The sequence below is a fragment of the Chiroxiphia lanceolata genome, chromosome 2 (assembly GCF_009829145.1).
Source record: "Chiroxiphia lanceolata isolate bChiLan1 chromosome 2, bChiLan1.pri, whole genome shotgun sequence".
In the NCBI taxonomy this organism is placed as follows: domain Eukaryota; kingdom Metazoa; phylum Chordata; class Aves; order Passeriformes; family Pipridae; genus Chiroxiphia; species Chiroxiphia lanceolata.
In genome coordinates, this window is record NC_045638.1 from 60,227,294 (window position 1) to 60,242,947 (window position 15,654).

At 39.1% G+C, this 15,654-nt stretch overlaps 2 long non-coding RNA genes across 3 annotated transcripts; one reads left to right on the top strand and one right to left on the bottom strand.

The window, feature by feature from the left end:
- Positions 1 to 219: 219 nt before the first annotated feature.
- On the top strand, positions 220 to 9,054 carry LOC116783346. Of its 2 annotated transcripts, XR_004355639.1 has the most exons (3): positions 220 to 537; positions 4,191 to 5,401; positions 8,803 to 9,054. It is a non-coding gene; the product is annotated as an uncharacterized LOC116783346 (long non-coding RNA). The 2 variants fall into 2 exon arrangements; XR_004355638.1 differs by lacking the exon at positions 8,803 to 9,054 and having other exon boundaries at positions 4,191 to 7,296.
- LOC116783345 lies at positions 644 to 10,117 on the bottom strand. The gene is made up of 2 exons (XR_004355637.1): positions 9,898 to 10,117; positions 644 to 952 (listed from the first exon to the last, which is right to left on the bottom strand). It is a non-coding gene; the product is annotated as an uncharacterized LOC116783345 (long non-coding RNA).
- Positions 10,118 to 15,654: the final 5,537 nt, after the last annotated feature.

Below are 15,654 nucleotides of genomic sequence, written 5' to 3' on the forward strand. Positions count from 1 at the left end.
CGCTCCTGCGTGAGGGTGAGCGCGAGCGCGCGCCGCTGCCTCCGCGCCGGCCGGGGCCCGGGGAGGGACTCTGCTCGCCTTGTGCCAGTCCAGGTCCCAGTCCCTGCCCCCGTCAATGCCCCAGCCACTCTCCGTGCCCCAGTCTCCGCTCCTGTCCCAGTCCATGTCCCTGTCACTCTCCCTATCCCTGCCCTTGCCCTTCTCCCCGTCCCTGTCCGAGTCCCCGTCCGTGCTCCTGTCCAGCCCCTGCCCCTGTCCTGTCCCGCGGGATGTGCCCAGGCGCGGGCACGGCTCTTGCAGAGCCCCGGGCTGTTTGTGCCTGCCAGGTGAGCTGGGCCGATCCTGCTGCTCGGGATGGCCTCTCCCGGCAGGCTGGCATCCCAGGCGGCTGGCTGCCTCGGGTTGGAGGCTACAGCGTGGTTTTGGTCAGACGAGGCACAGACAAGACTGTCAAACCCTGCCTGGGAATCCTGCGCCCTTCCTCCTTTCCACATGCCCTTTTTAAACTCGGTGCTGCCAGATTCCCCTGGACACCAGGTGAACAGTTTGGCCCAGCAAATATGCAATTAATTTCCACATCCTCATGAGTTAGGATGATATGTGTTTAAGTGTAGGTGCTGTTGGGGCCTGGGATTTCATTTTGTTTGCATGGAAACAGTAATTTCATGTAGCTTCCCAAAATAACTTGGTTTCAGCAGCGGCAGCAGCTCCTTCAGAGACTAACCTGACAACAAGGACACAAATGAGGAAGCGTGTTGGACAATACACAATGGATCGTCTTAGCAATGTGCGCTAACAACTGTGTCCCTCCCGGAAAGAGAGACTCTTGGAATCGGGACAGGTCTTTCTGAGACTCGGCATGTCAGAGTGAAGCTCAGGAGGAGGAACAACAGAACTGGAGTTCCACTGTGGCTACAGGTGGAGACAGGGCAGCATGTGCTGGCAACAGCTTCTGAAAGACAGAAAAGAAAGAGCCCCCAAAGCTAAATTCAGCAAAAAATCCCAAACTTCATATACTAGGGAAGGGGTTAGGAAAGAGAAAAAGAATCCTAAGGTGCTAGCCTTGTAGCTTTTTCAATACTGGGCCGTTTCAAAGTCCAACCTGCTCCACTGTGCAGAGACAAAGACAAACAGAGGGAGACTACTGTGTGAGAATTTTTGCTACTGGATCTGCATTACTTCTCTAGATAATTCCTGCTTGTGCCTACCTTCTGTTTTCACTTAAGCTGTGGCTTTTATTTCTATTTAGGCTTTGATCATGGGCTGTTTCTGGTTTGTGCAATCATTTTAGACACTTCAGAAGTCAGGGTGTGCATATTCACTTACTGATTTTTGCCAACAGGTAGGTGAGCTATATTTTAATTTACTGTAAAAACTAGTAAGCTATGGACAAAGCCAACAAACCATGCAAACACTAGATAGATAAAAGAAACAAAGGGCTGGTTCTAAAATACGTCACATTGTGTGGCTTAAGTGGGACAAATAAAATGGTTCTCATATTCCTAGGAACTGCAGGTCCCTATGAGATGGAGAGACAGTAAACGAATAAAAGCATCAAATTTAAATCAAGTTAGTCGTCATTTCAGTGCCCCTTGAGACCAGCCTCACTTGGAAATACACTATCATTTGGGTAAAGACATTTTAACAGTTTGCACATCTCTAGCTAACCAACAAAATACCTCCTTTTGACCAACTCCATCATTAAAAACACATTTCAGTTTTCATGAAAGCTAAAAATTCTGTAAGAGGATTTTGTTGTTTTTAATGTATCATTGTTTGTCATGTATCAACAATAAGTAAAAAAATTCCAAAACAAAATAGCTCTGGAAGCAATGTAAACATGAGAAAGCATGCTTTAAAAATAAATTCAAGCCTCTTATTCCCTTTGTTTTATAATTCCGCTGAGACTATTCAGAATAATGAGTTCCTATGGCTCCCTGCCAAAACCTTGAGAAAAATCAAGATTTATCCTCATCAGGAAACTATGAAACGTAACCCACAGAATGCCATTGTTTGTCAGAGAAAATGTTATTTTTTTATGCAGTAATAAAAATGGACATAGTTTTGAAATAGTGATTTAAATTTGTTTTGGTTTGGGTTTTTACAGTTGATTTAAATACTGTCTATGTAAAAGCACAGGAAACTTGTCTGGTCAGCCAACACTTCTTGAAATTTATATTAATTGTGAAGAAATAGAGTGTTGGTTTCTGAGCTCTGGTATTTTGTGTCCTGCTAATTTTATATTTTTCAGGGCAGGGCCTGGCCACTCAGAACCCATTCTGCTGACCCCAGCCAGGGAGCAGGGAAGCTGGGGACAACCCCAGCCTGGGGCATCGGGACGGGGACAGGTAAAAGCCAGGCTGTGACATCAGTCCACTTGTGGGGATCAGGATCAGGCCCCATGAAGGGGATCAGCATCAGGCAGAGCTGGCCATGCATCTGTAGTGTTTTCTACCTGCTCATTTGGTATGAAAAATAGGCATCTTTAGAATCTTTTTGTCAAAACTACTGTTACTATCCTGACTATCACTGTCTGTATCTGGCTTTTAAGCTTGATATCTTAGGATCGCTGGCTTGGAGCAACTTATTCAAATATTATCTCAGACTGACTGATATGTTATCTCTCTCAGGTATTGAATGCCAGTTCTGTGAAAGGTGTTGAAGAACTAGTCTGTGACTTTCTGGTAGTATCCTGTCTGTTTTCTTCCTAGTCCCTTACTTACATTTTTTTCCTCTGTACAGGAAAACTACACAGTTGCATGATTGTGTCAATGTTGTTTTGTCAGGGTTTTTTATGATACTGCTTCTGAAAAATGTGTCTCTGTAACTAAAGCTTTATTAAGTTTGGGCAAGACTTGAAATTATATTGTATAAGCTACACTTAGAATAATAAGGATTGCCTTCTCAAAGGCAGATGCATAATTTATATGTATTCCTACCTTCAACAGGAGGCATAGCATACTCTTCCTGTTTTGAAACCTGTTTAAGCCTTTTCCATTGATCCTCTTGCAGCAAGCTGGGAAGGATCTGCCCTGTGCTTGATAATATTCCACCCTTCTCCCCCCGACCCCTTCAAAAAAAAAAGACCAAAAAAAATTTAAAAATCTAAAGGTCATAATGTAATAGTTTTATTAATGACTTCTAGTGGCTTCTCTGTTTAAACCTACCCTTCAGCTCCCTAGCCCAGCTCCCTGCTCCTGCATCTGCACTGCTTCTGGACTGTGCCAGCACAAACATTTGTGAAATCAAGCAATGAGACTGAACTGAGAAGAATAGAGAACAACCTGCTTTCCTTCCGTTTTGCTGATCCAGTTCACCAGCGTAATAAATGTGTCAGCATGGCACTGGGGATAGCACAGAAACAACCAAGAACAGGAACAGCTTAAATTTTCTTGTTCTGCTGCCAAGGGCATACCCATGTGTTGGCTTGCTTTGCCATTTAGGCCCTAATCAGTGTCTCTTTGAAAACACTCTTGACACACCTACCACCTCCTAAACTGGAACTCTTTGTCTCAGTCATCCTGTCATGACTCTTTGGCCTGGACTGGACCATGGCGTTTGTGTCTGACAAAGGTTGGGTTTATGGCATTATAGTATAATGTGATGGCATTTTTTGGTTTCTCTTCACTGAATGTTTCATGAATCCATTTTTACATGTCTGAGAAGTCATTTTTATTTGCATGTTTATGGATATCTTAATTCCTTTTTTCAACAGTGAAACCTAATAACTTTTATACAAGCTATATATTGCAGCTATTTCTGGCTTCTCTTTCTCTGGAGTTTGACCTGTGTTAAGTCATCTTTCAAAACAATATGCATAAGGGGTGTAATCCACGGACCATATACTGAATTCATCCTTCAGTTGGCCAGTTTTATGTCCTGCTGACAAATGAGTTCTCGGAGCCAACTAAATAGGCCTTTTAACGCAAAATGGAAAGCGTCACAAACTAACCTTATCAAAAGATGCATTGTGCTCCATAGAGGCGGTTTCAGATGATATGAGATTATTATCCAAAGCCTTGGAAAGCTCTCTGAATTCACATCCTTTCTGTGCATTGTGTTTGCTTAGAGGATGCAATAAAGGTTGTCACTGTGTTACGCAAGAGCATACAATAATAACTGGAGCTGGCTGGGAAGTGAAATTTTTATTCTACAGGAAATTCCAACTTGTCAATATTTTGTTTCATCAGGTGCTGGAACAAAACACGTTGGCTCTGCAGCCTTTCTGGCAAAAAATGGAACAATCTATTTCTTTGCCAGCTGACAAGCCTGGGAAGCCAAGAAACCAACTGAGCAGTTGGCCTGATGCCAAGGGAGCTAGATAGCCAGTCAGCTGAGCTATAGTGAGAAACCAGCTTGGCCAGCAATCACAGCCAGATCACAGCTAAAACTTCTGTAGAAAGTTTTGATGGAACCAGGACAATTCAGAATGTTCAGTGCCAGTCTGCTCAATTAGAAGATGGTTAAACAAACCCTCTTAGTAACTGACTACTGTTGGGAAAGGATGTAACTGTACTGCACTTTGTGTTCTTTATGGATTTCTTCAGCTTTTGCCTTATGAGTTATGCACACATTTATTGCTACTATGAGCTGATTAAATTAATGAATTTTCCTTAAGGATTAATGATGACACCCAAGCCTATGAGGGAGTTTTCAGAGTGTCTTTCATTGCTAGTTTTGTAATGATCATTCAAATAACATTGCGTGCCAGCAGTACCTCATAGTATCTGCTCGTGTATGTCTGCCTACTAACCAGAAGGTACAGTTACTGCAGGCTACACTGAGAGACTGAAATAAACACTTCTGTCTGCTATCAGATAACACACTATCTCATTGTCTTCAGCCCATATTTGTGAATGAATTTAGGTTAAGATGAACTTGCCAAAAATGCAATAATGAGGGAAATACCTCTTCTGAACTAGGGAAAAAGTACTGATCTTTCCTGGGTAGTTGGTAATGTTAAGGTCAACACCGATATGGAGAGCTCCCTTTTTTGTCGGAACTGACTATGCTCAAGTGCTGTTTGCTGAATGTAACCTTAAACATTATTGCAGAATTCTTGCAATGCTCCAGTTACTTTTCCCTTTTGGTGTATTTTTGGAAAGATATCAGACAAGTTTGTAACAAAAATTACATTTTTGTCTTCCCACAGCTTACAGTTATGCTATCATCATAAAAGGTATCAGCTGCTTTTTTCAAATGTTTAGATAATTTCTATTGTAGGATAAATCTTATAATTTCTTAAATCTGCAGATGCTGTACACCCTATACACTTCTCTTGTTTGTTTCCGACTAGTTGCTGCATGTGATTCCTTCTTAAAGCCCAGATCTGTCATACACCATCATCACTACAACTGTGATAACTCCAGGGAACAATGAATTTCCTTGTAAATGTTTAATGGTAATTAAATTTTCTACAACTGCATTTATTTAAGTAGTCTCTAGTATTCCTGCTGTGAAATCAGAGGAAAAACAGATGCTTTACTGAGATGCATTTCAGATCTTGTTCCTTCCACATATAAATAAATCTGACTTATTTTCTCTCTCAAATTCAACTACTGCGGAGATGCTACAGCATCTGGATTCCAAGTGGATTTATGTCAGTTGTTTGCTTTTCATTGACCTTTATATTCTCTAAGCATGGCACAGTTTATTGCTGTTTTTACAGAGTTTATTCTTGAATGGAAATCGTTTGCACAGCAAGTATTTTCCCACAATGACAATAGTTTATTGTAATGTTTATGGTGTATTTTCTTCTTCATTTCTGCTGGACTTGCTACACAGTTTTCTGTGCACTGCTGCAACATATCTTGAAATGTGCTCTTCATCCCAAATGAAGTAACTTGAGCATATGTTTAAGGTTTAAGTCAGTCTCAATATGATCATTTGGCTTGCCTGGTTTTATATTCCACACACAGATAACTGCTGCCGTGTGTCATTTAAGTCTTTCTGATTCTTGATTTCCTCAGTATTGCCACATACTCAGAGATTATTTCAGTTCCCCTCTGATTCCGTCTATAACATAAATGCTCTTTAAACATGAGAACACTTTAATTAGTGTTATTTTCTTTTTCCATCAAAATATTGACTGGAAACTACCAAATCCTTATATGTCTTGGTGATAACTTTTCAACAAAATTTGAGTATTAATAGCTTCTCCCAAACTTCCTTTTTAGTTTTCTCTCAAAAAAAAAGAAAAAACAAAAAACTATGAGTGACAAGGAAACAATCATCTGTACACTCCTTCCCAAGGACTTCTTTTCAACTCACTGTTCAAAGACAGAAAATCTTGGCCAAAATGAAATAAAAAAGAGAAATACCAAAAAGAAATCCTGTGAGTTCTTCCCTACCATCATAAGATTTCTGAGTAGCTACCTTCATGAAAGGCTATTTCATTTTCCCAGTGAAATTTTTCTGGGAAAATTTCTCAGCTCAGAAATGTTAGAGGGCCTATGTTACAGGCCCAACTGAGAACCAGATAAATTTAATTTTAAACTAAAAGTTAAACCACATAAGCCAATCAGAGCAAAAATGTGGAATGTGAACAATATCTGAAATGCATTTCCAGAACACATCCAGTTTAGCTGAAGTGTTGTGAGTGATGATTAGGTCATGAACTCCTGATGTATGGAGTCTGTTGGGTCAGGGTGGTGGAATGGGATGGGATGGGTAGAGTAGTGATAAACTATGCCTGAGTCTAAATAGGAATGATTTTTTTTAGAAGTTGGCATCTAGAGATATGTGGATAATGATCACAATAATGTCTATAATGTTCTATTATTAAGTCAAGGGGCAGCTTGAAAAAAACCCAACAAAACAGCCTGGCACCAGAAGCAACTCCATGACTTTGTTTTGACCAGTAAGACAACAGATCTAAACTTCTAAAAACAAGCCTTCATCTTTCTTTGTTGCAAAAATGTGACATGGTGTTATCATTAGTTACAGCTCACTTGATTGTGAGAGTAAATTGAGTTTTTCAAGACTTGAAATGTAGCTTAAAATTATGCATCTTGGTAACATCATGTTTTACTGGATACTTTAGGCCACATACCATAGAGGTATTAGTTATTCATGTAATTAATTAATGAAGAAAAATTAATTTTTAACTTTGTTGAAAGGTGGCCACTTATGCTTTAAAGCTGTGGAAATATATATATTTGTATATTTATAAATATATAAAATCAAAACATATTTTATTAGTCAAAAAGGAAATAATCCATTGTCTGCTTGCTTAGTTGCAAGAAACTGCATTAGGAATATTTGAAAAAGTAATAAAAGTGTTTTAAAACCAAGTTATTTGAACTTCAACAATGTGTCATCATTTACAACTGATAAGACATAAACGGAAAATGAGAATTAATATTTGCTTTCAGATAACTGCCCAGGTCATATGCTGCATAGTAAAACAGATGTGCTATAGACAAATCAGTTTGATCCTGAAAGCTGTGTGTTACTTTATTTCTTTCCTTATCTGTCAAAAATTTTCCAGAAATACCAGTAGCTTTTAATTTCATCAGCTTTGAATACATGGAAGTGTTGAGGCCTGTCCCTGCAAGTTGGTTATCTTGAGAAATTGCAGTCAAAAGGTTTCTTAGGTATTTTCCTGCTACTAAGTTCGGTAAGGATTGACCAACCATGATTTTCTGTTCTTTAGGGGTAGTGAAGATGGGGTACAGGAAAGAAATTAGTGGGTGAAGTGTCGATAATACCCATATGTCTTTACTATATGCTAAAAGGTCTATGATAGTCATAAGTGTTAAACCATCTAGTTCTTAATGAGGTGACTTTAATAGTATAATAAAGTCACTGAAGGGTAAGTTACAATAACATACTGATGATGGATTCTTTAGTAATATACCCTTTGAAACACACCATACCAAAGGATAAAAATGAAAATAGATTTCCACTCTCCTACAAGCCTAACTTTACTAATTTTATACCAGAAAACAAAGTTAAATTGATCTGATTTAGCTTATTCATTGGCAAAATGGTGTTGATTTTTCAAGGCATCGAAAGGATTTTTTTGTGGTTGGAAGCTGATTGATATGAATTATTTGTGTGGGGAAGAAATGCAGAGTTTCAGAACAATCACTGAGGACTTCACATGTGGCACCTTCAGGAAATAGTCTGATGTTCTGTTTTCCCATCCTGGTTCCCTCAGGCTGTGGCAAGGCAGGTTTGCCTGAAGGCACCCTTTCTCCTCCTGCCTCCTTCATTATCCAGGCAGAGGGAATCCTTTGGGCTTTGCAGCTTTGAAAAGCTGATTTTTCTCTTTTGAAAAAATACAATTTTTTTTTATATGAGCGACAGTGTTAGAACACACAAGGCCACTCCTGATAACTAGTACGTGATGGGGGAAGAGCCTAAACCTGAGAAATGAGCCAGGATCCACTGTACAGATTATAGCTTCCTCTTTTTTTGCTTGTTTTAATTCATGGGTTTGAGAGGTTTTTTGGTCCCCTTCTGGCTTAAGTGTGGCAGGGGAGGATAATCTTCTCTATAAATGCACTTGAAGACACTGCAGAAACCTGATATATATGGATGATGTTAAGGCTGAGTTTCCAAGTAAAATTTATTTCAGTTTTATGGGTGATGAGTTTTAAAATATTATTTTAAAAATTGAAATTAATATTTATAATTAATATAAATAATAAATTGCAACTTAGTTATATAGTATATTTGAGGGGAGTGTATACATGTGTATGTGAGTGAAAAATACACACTGCTACAGAAAATACATTATATTCTTTAAAATAAAGTGTTCCGCTGAGGCGTCTAAATTCTAGTGTGGATGTTTTCCAGTTCTTTTCAGGAAAGATAATGATGCACACTGCAGGTGAAGGAGACTTGTCAGAGCTAGGAGTGCTGCTCACATTATGGACTGAGGAAGAGAGTACCATATAGAAAGGCCATTATGGTCCCTCAGGTTCCAGAAGTGTCTGGAAGAAGATAGAAAGTGAATTTTAAGCTACTGTGCCCTACACCCTCTTCCTTCTCTGTTTCAAAGCACTTCATACATTGTCCTCCAACAGTGATCTCCAGAGCAATCCTGATGTGGTGTTGTAAAGCTCTTTGTAAAGTATGTCTTCTTTTGTCAAAAAGAAAAACCCAATTAAAAAGTACTAATGTACTGTGTGTACATAAAGGGCTGCTGGTTCTTGGACTTCATTCATTATACATAAACAAAAAAACCAACAACCCCAAAACCTCTCTGACATCCATCTGGAGAGTGATCATATGCACCTCTCTTTTCATTCAACATCCTTTTACCAAGGGTGATACAGAACGAATGTGACATAATCCTAAGTGAAACATAAAGTTCTGCCAACAGGACAAAGCACTGAGAAACACGATTACAGGGTTTTTTCGATTTGAAAGAAGCTTGTTTAGACTACTACTTCTATTAAAGTTCCTACTACCATAGAAGTGTCAGCATTTCTAATTCAGATCTAACAGTCTGGCCCATATTTCATCTCTGACAGTAGTTAACAAAAGATCTGTTACATGAAGGTGCCCATTATCCAGCACAGACCAAATATAGAAAACATTTATTTATAACTTCTGTCATTTAGTAATTTTCTCAAGTTTTACAGTCTATGACACAGGGTTTCTAGAAATGTACTTCTTAGTGATACAAATTTATCCTCTAGCTAGTGTTAAATTTCCTTTTTTTTTTCTTTTTTTAATGAAAGTAAGAGCTCTGCACTTCTTTAAAATCAGACTAGAATGAAAAATCACTGATTTTTTACTTTAACTGAGAAGCTAAACCCATACAATAAAAGGAGAATATTCTCAAATACATTGACAGTCATGCAGGGCTGCATTTAACTATGCTATACCTTATACAAGGCTCAGTATTTACAGTTATAACATATGCACAAAACACCCCAAACTCACCTCTCACCAAGAGATTTATCCAATTTATCCAAAGCAAAATTCGTGCAGGATTGACCTCCACCAGAATTTAGACACACTATGAAAAGTGCCACAGGACCATTAGTAACAGCATTTGGTTGGGTCTTCTCCTTCTGTCTCACTGGTAGGAGGAAAGGAATCTCCACATAATGCTGGGATAAAGTATCTTCCCGGGACACTGGTTACATGGCTAGTCATACAGCTACAGAATTAGTAACATCATTCCAAGCTGTGCTTTTCAGCTTTCTTTGGAGATGTCACATTCCAGTATAGACACTACTTACCTCATGAATTTTTAATAGCACTTGTAAAGGACTGGGGCTTTTTTTTTTCTCTTACAGTGCGTTGGTGTCAGTTGTCAGTGTGTCTACCTTCATTTTCTTTTTCTCTGGTAACCTGAGGATGTGGTTTCTGTGAGCTGGCTGGTAGTGGTGAAAGGGCAATATTGTCCTCTCTTTCCCTTTTGTAATTCTTCTTTTCTCCCAGTACTGCCTCCTCATTGGGCCAGTCCTGGTACTAGATCCTTCCATAACTTGGTTTAGTTCATTAATTCAGCAGATCCCTATGACATGGCCAAGTGCATTGGCTCTTCTTGACCATATTAGGGAGTTTGTGCTGGTTGACAGAGATATCTGACAAAAAACAGTGCTGGGGCTAAGTAAGTAGCAGAGAGCAAGAAAGGGAACAGGCATGTAAAATCACAACCCAAAGCTTCTGTTCTTTTAAGTTGCACAATGGCGTAGTATGTTCTGAAAAGCAGGTGAGCAGTGCCATGTTTTAAAGGGAGTGCTAATGAAGGAGGGAGCAAACCAAGGTGTTGGCAGTGGGTTTCTTGCTGTGCTGAAGCTCTGCAAGCACTAGGTGGCCTGCTTTTAAAGGAAATGGGAAATCTCATCTATGTCTGTGTGCTAAAGAGGATTAAATGTACAATTTGCACAAGTAATGCATCTATTTTATACATCATGCTATTCATGCTAAAATTTCATCACCTCTGTAAAATGTTAATCATGTGTCTGAAGCAAGAGACAACACCAGTGTTGGTGTTGGATGCCCTGAAAGACACTGAGGGCCAAAGGAGAATGGAAGGTAAGGGATACAGCTGCCCTGCAAAATGTGGTGTTATCAACAAGCTTTTTGCTCCAGTTTTATTTTTGACTATCAAAAGGGGAGGACAAGAGGAAATGAAGGGATTCAGAAAGAGAAACTGCATTTTAGCTGAGGTATTGAATGTCTTTGGGGAAAGTTCTCCTAACAGTAATAATTTGTGTACCTCTGAAAGAGAATGACTTCTATTCTGGGCTAGTAAAAAGAGTCAATGCAAAAAGGTCTTGAACCACTAAATAAATTTAAACAGTCATTTAATATTGAATACAAACAAAGCTTTGGTGAAATAGCGAGTCTAACAAGAAATTGCAATAGCATCATTATACACATCTTATAGTCACTGATGCCTTACACACCAGAGTCACTCAGTGCCCAAAACTAAGGTGCAACAGAATTTTAACATGGTATGCACCCTAAAATTCTCATTTTTCTCTGTTTAATGTGGAAGGAGGGAAACTGATGGCAGCAACAAGTGAGTCTGGCAGCCAGAATGGGAACATTAACAGGTTGGTAAAATGTCATGTAACATCTTTCCAGAACCATAATTCCTAACAGGTAAATCCCTTCTACCAACCCAAAGGCAACCTGATGGTCAGGCTCCCAGAGGTCACAAAGGAAGGAGGTTTGCAGAGGATAGGAGTCCTCTCTAAATTAAGGGAAAATATTATTTCTTTCCATTGCCCCAGGGATTCAATCTGGTTATTAGCTTAATAGATGTAAAAGTACCACAGGGGTTTATGTTCCAAGCTTTTCTCCATTTAATCCAGCAAGGGGAAAAGTCTTTAATGAAAATCCAGATTGACCAGCCATCTAAGAAAAGACAGGACATTGAATCTTGTTTTCAAAATATATACATTTTGAGAGGGGATTTATGTTGAGAAAATAAGCCATGATGGGTTATTGATCCTGCTAGCAAACGATATGGGTTAATAATTTAACTTCTGTTTAAAAACTAGTACTTCATCAAACCTTAACTGAGCTTAGTCAGCCATTAGCTATGGTTCTTATTGACTGAAAAATACAAGGGGATTGATTGTCCTGACACAATTAATTGTGTTTTTTTTTTCAATAACTTAGGCTCATTTGCCCAGGCTACTCTTTTCGGAATTGTCAGAAGATTAAATTAATATTTCTATCAATATTTTAAATAGATTTAAGATTCTGGGAACTACAGAGGAATAATCTTCATGGCTGAGTGGTCACAGGGATACAAAATTATATTGAAAATTTTAATTCTGAGGAGATTGGATTTGTAAAGCAGTATATACCTTCCTAAGACAATTTTGGAAGGTTTTACACTGAATCTGTAAAATTTATGTAGTTCATTTCTTGATGCTGTGGTGGAGCAGAGCTGGCGGAGGTATTTTCTCCTCCATCTTTCCCTGTGTAGCTGTCTACACCCTTTATAAACTCTTTAGGAATATATTTGATTTTTATTTATATATAAACTCATTCAATTGTTTTCTTCTGATAAGTAAAATAACAAATTACAGATGTGACTTTAACTGGCACCTGGAAAAATAATTTCAGAATTCAACTGGATTTTACAAGGCAATCAATGCTGTCTGATGCTCTCCCTTCTTTTGATCTGGAGTGTCCCTCCTGTACCAACACTTCCTTGGGTTTACGGTCTGTGGATTACCTGAGAGAAGATGCTCAAAACATAGTGGCATGGAAGGTGGAGGTCCAGAAGAGAGAAGTGAGAAATAAAATGCCAAAGCAGAATCACATAAAGCTCACCTTGCTAGAAAGTCAGCGCTTATAAAAGAAAAATTCACTTTACATCATACTGTTTTATTCAAGTGCATTGGTTTTAATTTTAGGGGAGGGTTGCCCACACAATTCCAGATAAAGGCACTCTCCTCTGAACTTTCACTGTGCTTCAGATGAGTAGTTTACCCCAGAACTCATCTGCTCCTCCCAGTGTTTATAGAAGCTGGTGAAGCAGAAAGGATAGCCTGAAACCATTACCTACCAAGTTTTTTGTGCAGGTATTCTGAAGTAACCTGTGAACCTACAATCTTTAAAAAAGGAGCTTCCCCTCACTTCAAACAAACCATGTTTTTGGAGCAGTTCCATGGCATCTCCAACCTCTTGAACTCTTTTTTCTTTTTATTCATCTGAAAACAGCCCCTTAATATTTCTGATTGACTGAATTAATGCTTTTAAGCAAAGCTAGTTGGAAAATAAGTAATCAAGGTAAAATCAGAAGTACATACTCCTACACCACTTGCAGGCTCCTTTGTGAACAGCTGCTGACTTGACCTTGAGAGTACTGATGGCTTCAACAGTGGGTCAGAGATGCTGTGCCCAGGAAGTCTCAGCAAAGTGGCGCTCCCTCAGAACAAGGGAAAACACACCGTCCTTTGGATCATTATACCATTAACAATTATCACCAGGGACAGTGTGTTAGGGATTCAAAGATACATGTCTGATTCTTAATTAATGAATTGATCTACTTAGAGGATAGCATGACTGCCAGGAGAACATGTATCTGCTGTCACATTGATGTTGCTAGGCAGCAGGTGGATTTTTTTTTGATTGAAATTGAAGACAGGAAATTGCACTTGGCAAAGTGTTATTGGGAAATGACGGTAGGTGAGAAAGGCTGAAAGCTTTGAGCTATGGGAGAGGCAAATAACAGCGAAAGGGCAGAGGGGAGGAATGAGTTCAAAGGGGCAAATGCAGGCACAGCTGTGCGCTGCCGTCAGGGAAAGGAAATGGAAACTAAAGTTAAGAGCAGAAATCCTGCTGCCTCAGCGAGGTGTCTGCCGTGTCCCAGGATATCCCAGGATGTCCCATTTCATCACCATGACATCTATCATCTTTCCCTCTATAAAAAGAAAGATGCACTTCCGTGTAGATCCCCTCAGTTCTCATCTGAAGGAGGACATGGGCCAGCTGCTGCTCTCACTCATCTATTGTGCATTTGGCCAGGACAGAAGTTATTGCACCTGCCTTGTGTTTTGTCATGCTTACAAGACAGATTCAGTCCATGACATGTTCCTGACATTAGATGGCTGAGGATGATCAAGGCCGTGGGTCCATTGATATATTTTATTTTCACAAAGTATGCTTTTAAATATGATCAGAACCACATTTATGTAATTAGGAAACAGTCTGCAATCACTCCAAAGGAAATGGGGCAATCAACTAGTTTAATACTCAACCAGTTCAGGCTAATGCCATACTCCTACATCTACTTCCAGAACAGGCAGATTTTAATCTGAACACTTTTCTAAACTTCTAGTGGCCTGAATGGCATAATTTAAAAATAATTTTCATTCCCCACTTTTTACCATACTCTACTTACCAATATTCTAATATTCTAATATCGACATGAAACGAAGGAGCTGCTCATACTGCATCAGTTTCATTTTTGCCCTTGTAGTTTGTCACACCGTCAAACTAAACCTCTTTAAAAAATTTGCTACTAGATTTTGTGTAGACAAGACATCCATGCAGCCCTTTTTGATAAACTGTCTGGGCAATCACTCTGTTAGATTTGCTTCAGGACTTTTCAACTCTTTCTTGTTTACCACTATTTTTTTTTTCAAATTTTTATTAGTTTAGTTGTAGAAATTAAAAGTTAGCACAATTTCAGAATTCAGCAGCAGCTATTTGATGCCACTGACACAAACAGATTGATTATATGCCACAAGTACTAAAATATGGTATGAGCTCACCCATTTACCAAACTTTTCTTAAAATTATTAAAAATTTCTGTCAGTGCATCTCCCAATTTGAGACTTAAAATCCAACCACTTTTTTCATATTCTTTGACTTCTTATTCATAGAAATCTAATTTATGGGCAAGATAAACTATGGGAAGCCTACCTTATTGTTCAGTTTAGCTGCTAGAAGCAATCCTGCAGAGTTCATGGTGTCCAAAAACCATCACACACAGTCTCCCCATGTACTGCAGAGTACCATCCCCAGTGGTGTCCCCTACTTTACCCCATTAGCTACTTCTCCTACTACAGTCTCTCATTTATGCCACAGTTTTTACTATTGCAACCAACCATTTCAGCTTAGTTCATGAAATGGAATGCTCCCGAAACACACTCAAAACTGAACTACAGACTTCAATCCTAAGAGAACTGTAAGCACCCGGAATTCATGGTGCATTAAAACCCCCAGCACTGACCTTTAAGCATTCTGGGTTATCCATAAAAATGCCTCTCCAATGTATGATCACTTCAGGACAATAGAATCCCAACCACAAGATGACTGCCTTCATCAATCACAAGATTATTGCTTTCATGAACTGACTTAGGTTCCTACACATTGTTTTTTCCCTTCTGTATGTGCCATTGATTGTAGTTACTTTCACATCATGTCTTAAGTACCAGCCTAGTACCTCACTGACCTGCACGGTAGCTGATGATTGCCTGCAGAACTGCCCTCTGGAATCAACTCAAATGAGTGTTTATCTGGGTTGGTGTTAAGAGAGGTACAGTCTACACTACTTAGGAAAATTGCGTTTGCTTTACTGACACTTACCCTGGAAAAACGGAGCTACTGTATATTCTGTTTTAATGACTGTTGTTACTATGGATGCAAATGCAAATCTGTTTTTGTGCTTAATACACTGTATGCCAGCAAGGTCTAGTGGAAGATCTCTGCAAATGTAAA